Raw genomic sequence first — 5,111 nt, forward strand, 5'->3', positions numbered from 1 at the left:
AGTAGAGGCACCACAACCATTTTGAAGGAATTTTAACTTCTTGAAAATTCAAAATCAATCACATACTCTATTGAATGCTATCACTTGTCATATTTTATTGTTAATTTAAATTTATATAGAAATTAGTGACATTCAAGTTTTGGACAAAGATTTGGATTCCTATTTTTTAAGCTAGATTCAACAATTTGTTCAAAAATGACTTTAAAGATAAATTTTTAATAATTTTTTTTCAATTTCTAAAATTTATTAATCTTTCAACTAAACAAGACACAATTTTTTATCGAAACAAAATCTATCTTTTGTATATTATTAGATTACATACCTTATAAACCCACTCTTTATGAATTATAATATTTATGGAAAAAATAAACTTCATTTGCATTTAAGATCTTTTGAAATTATCCCTGTTTTTAGATTTTCTTCCAGCAAAGATTCAACCTATTTTAAGCATCCCCACTGAATGTGAAGATGTTTCTAATTTAGATAAATCTTATGATTAGCGTCTTCAAGGGACAACTGTTGTTTGTCTTTTGAGAGCACAGAAGGAGTCGATTTTGGATCAAATACTCATAAAACAAATTAAGCATTAGATTATTTAATAGGACCACGTGAGCGACACAGTGCCCCCCCAAATCAGCATATGAATCTCAATTAAAATTGAAATTGGAGCACGCAGCGTCGGAGGCCAGCAAGGAGGAGCTGAAATACAGTTTCGACTCGATCAAGTCAAACTGCAACAGGTTGTCCACCAACTGATGACTTCCCACTACAATCGATGCAACGGGAGATTCCCCCGCGTCTATGAATGCTAGGCACATCACCCCCTCCTTCACTTTAACCACAGAATTGGCCCCATAAATCCTCCAAAACACAAACTCGTTATCCAGAACTAGATCGATCAGAGGCACGGCTAGTCCAGTTTTAGTGGAGCCCATGGTCGTGACATCGAAGCAGGCATCAAAAGGCTTTACCGACTCCACGCGTGAGATGCCCATGTCTTCTGCTTCCTTAATGAATGTGTCACGAATGGCGGCGTAGATGGGCGTCGAAGTCTGCGTGTACGGCACCACCGTGCTCAGCTTTGTCCCGCCGCTGCCCTGCAAATTCAACCTCAGTAGATCCGGATCGATGGCCAATTTCTTTCCGTTTACCTGAATGCTATTAACATTCAGGTAATATTCTCTTGGGTACCTGGGAGTGAGGAGGAAGGTGTAATTAAGCTTGATGGATGGGAGATAAGGCGGGGCGCCAAAGAAGACGGCTCCTGGAGCGGTGCCGGCAGGAAGGCAGAGGCCGAATTTCCTTTCTAATTCGAGAGCCACGCTGAGCTGAAAAGGCAGAGCGAGCGGGGCCCAGTTCAAGCCCGCCATTCCTACCGCTCCCTTTTCTAGGCCGCGCAGTAAAGTGGACGGAGCGCAGGCAAAAGCGAATTCGGCGACTACTGTTTTAGAAGGCAGGGATGCTCTCTTTCCATCGGTGGGAGAGAGCGCAAGTGCATCTTGGGAGAGTTCTGCGTTAAATATTTGAGTCCCCGTCACCCCATTCGTCGCTTGCTCGATGCAACTGTTGTTTCTGCATGACTTTGTTCCCGGCGGCAAGTTGGAGCAGTTCCCACAACCGAATGTGACAGACCCAGAGGCGGTGCAGAGAGGTGTGTGACAGGGGATGGGAAGGTACGTGGACGATTTGTAGGTCCAGGATTTGCAGTGAAGCCACAGGAAATCTCCAGACAGATCGACAACTAATCGTTGTTTCTTGAGGGGGGTCCCTTGCTGGACTTCCATTATATATTGCAGTGTTGCAGAGTCCTTTGAGAGCGGAGCAACCACAGTTGACACCCGATCTGCAGTTGAACAGGTTGAAAATAGGAAGAAGAAGATGAGGTAAAGAGGGGCCATCATTAATGGATGAACTCGTTGACACAAGCGGGCGCATTGATATGCTAAATGGTGTGTGGCCAGTCGTTTTATATAGGTTGTTACCCTGCAGCGCATGTAGAGTAGTAATTTATTTGAAAAGTAATGCAATGGCACGTGATTAATCACATGGAGCAATTGGATATCCAATACTAGTGACAGCTGGTTTGACCCAGAATCAGATAACGATTAGTATCACCTACTTTATTCTCTAGTTTGAATTGACTGGGAGCCCTCCGAGCGCCGACAGAGAACAATTAAAAGCGTTTGGACAATGGAAGAATGAAAATGGTTATAGAAATGGTGGGAATGGTTTATGCCAATAAATTCCTCCGCGTTTGAAGGTCGCTTATACTGATCCATCCAATTATGATTTCTTCCACACGTGCCTAATGTAGACGATTCTCATTCTCGTTGTCAACAAATAATTAATAATAATTAATAAGAATCTTCTAAAATTGGAAATACGTAACATATTAAACTGCTCCGGATATTATATGGGACGAACCCACTAGGTACTATTAGCACCTAATGCCAAATCAATGAATCCACTGAGCTTTTGAACGTGGAAGATATTAAATTCGTCTCCTCGATTTGCTAAACATAAGGCATGGGGACAAAGAGATTGTAATATAAAAGATCGGATGTCAGAAATTGAGATGCAAAGCCCATGTGAAATGCTGGGGACTACAGTTTAATGTATAATAGAGGAGGCTTATACAAGTCATCCTTTGTAAAATTGAAATATCCAAACGTTCTAAGGATGGTCCAACGTTCCAAACGTGTGTGTGTATTGGAACCAAGAGAGATAAAATAAACAAATGAAAGCTCTACGATGGTACCTGAAATAGAATACGTCCCTGCTAAATATAATCCTATTTATACCAAGCTCGCTCCATGTTGCTTCCCATTCGTACTCATCTCTTCTTCTCATTACACGTATCATTTTGGAGCAAGCAACAACATGTCGCTGCAGTTTACAGCTTCCGTCCTTGTGTTCGTCTTCTTGGCTTTAATCTGCACTTCATTCTCAGATGGAGCATTGACAAACAAATATGTTGCATGGTCAAACTCAATCTATTCATTTGGAGTGAGGTTCTTGTTTGTGCGAGTCATTAACAAATCCCAATCATGTAGCATTGGTTCAGCATTGCACATATTGTGTAGTGCTCTGCGAAATTGTATTTGAAGTGGATCATCACCTTTCTGTTTAAATATCGTTTCTAATGTTACCACTGTATTAAAACTATGCCACAATTGTTTTGCATTTGTGTGAGATGCATAAAGTGGTTTATCCATAATTGGTGGAAATTGGGATAGGTCACCTACAAGAATCATCGACATGCCACTAAAGAAAAGGTGTTGTTTTTGGGTATAGCCTTACATAGACTGGAATTAATTTTAAGAAGTAGTTTGGGACCTATGAATCTCATCTCATCTATTAAAATGTATTGAATATTTTTCATGTCTTCTTGGTATTTTGTTAATGCTTAACCCTGAAGTGATTTCATTTCTCGAATTGGGATTTTGAGCGCTGCATGTATGGTTCATGCATGAATATTGAAAGCTACAATGCGCGTGGGTACAAGAACTATTAGTTTTGTTAGCTTTGGACAGCTTTTTGTCCATTTGCTATTATTTAGCAAGTAATTATTTTGCTAACTAATTGGTTAGATTAGAAACAAATATTTGTTAATTAATTGACCACTTTTGGAAACAACTAGAAACTGACTTGGTTAGGGTTGTTAAGTTGTTTTAATCTCAACTATCGATTGTAAATCAATCTCGGCCGTTGGTTTACCAACAGGAGTAGTATAAAAGGAGGTCAGAGGGGCATTTGGAGAATATGAAGTTTGGAGAAACGTTTGCAGTGTTAGCAAACAGTCTTGCAGTGTTAGCAAGGGCGCAGTGTTAGCGTGGGAATAGCAGTGGGGAATATCAGCGGATAAATTAGGAGGTTATCAGAATTCTGCCAGTGAGAGGCAAGGAATTTTTGTATCCCTTGATTTGCTGAAGTTTAATATAATTCCTCATCTGTAGAACTGGTTTTCCCTTACGAGTTTTTCCAGGAAAAATTTGTCCGAAAATATTGTGTTCATTGTGTTGCGCATTTCTTTCCGTATTTTATAAGTGAAGTTGCAGTTGTGTTATTTTTTGATATTAGCTGAGAATTTATTTTCAGTAGTTTAATAATCTTTTATGATAGGAGATTAATAATCAGTGACTGCAATAGTTAAATTTTTCACATGGTATCAGAGCATTGTTAAGGGTAGAAGAGTTTTTCCTTGGGAAAGAAATTTTGATCTCTTTAGATTTATTATTGCTTTAAACCCTTGAGATGGCTTTAGCTGGTTTGAGAGATCAGGATAGATTGGATGGTGCCTCAAATTTTGGTGTTTGGAAGGCCAGAATTTCTTTATTGTTGGAAGAGAATGGTATCAAGGATTATGCTACCAGTGTTGTACCTATACCAACAGATGCAACCTAGCTTGCAGCATATAGAAAGGACGATGCCAAAGCGAGGAGGATTATCCTTGATGGTGCCAAGGATCATATTGTTCCACATATCATAGAGCTAGATACGACAAAGAAGATGTGGGATGCCATTCTAAATCTATACCAGAATGCCACCACCAACAGGAAGTTAATTCTCAGAGAGAAGCTAAAGAATACCCAGATGAATCCGGGAGAAGACGTCACAAGTTACCTCACCAGGCTCAAACCTTTCAAGGATGAGTTAGCAACTATTGGAGATAGCCCTAGTGATGACGAGCTAGTGAGAATAGCCCTAAATGGGTTTACTAAACAATGGAATGTTTTTGTTCAAGTTGTTAGTGGACGAGATACTTTACCGAGTTGGGATCGACTATGGACTGATTTCACTCAAGAGGAGTTTAGACTAAGTCTTGTCAATGGGGCCAACAAGAGTTAGAAAAATGAGGTGGAACAAGAGAACATTGCCCTAGCAGGTAAAGGGAAAGCAAAGAAGGGATCTAGCAAAGGATCAAATTCACAAAGTGAAAAGAAGAAGAAGGACCTTTCTAAGGTCAAGTGCTTTGGATGTCACAAGTTTGGCCACTATGTCAGTGATTGCCCAGAGAAGAAGAAGGGTAAGAAGCAGGTGGCAGCTTCAGCAAGTGCGGAAGAACTCTCTAGTAGAATGGTAGATGAGTTTGCAGTCATAGCTTGTATGGT

General features: G+C 40.1%; 1 pseudogene; it reads right to left on the reverse strand.

Annotated features, from left to right (window-relative positions):
- Positions 1-552: 552 nt before the first annotated feature.
- LOC149571337 (putative aspartic proteinase GIP2 pseudogene) lies at positions 553-1,922 on the reverse strand (annotated as a pseudogene).
- Positions 1,923-5,111: the final 3,189 nt, after the last annotated feature.

The sequence above is a fragment of the Cupressus sempervirens genome, chromosome 2, assembly GCF_028749045.1.
Source record: "Cupressus sempervirens isolate cs-2001-9-10 chromosome 2, ASM2874904v1, whole genome shotgun sequence".
Lineage (NCBI taxonomy): Eukaryota > Viridiplantae > Streptophyta > Pinopsida > Cupressales > Cupressaceae > Cupressus > Cupressus sempervirens.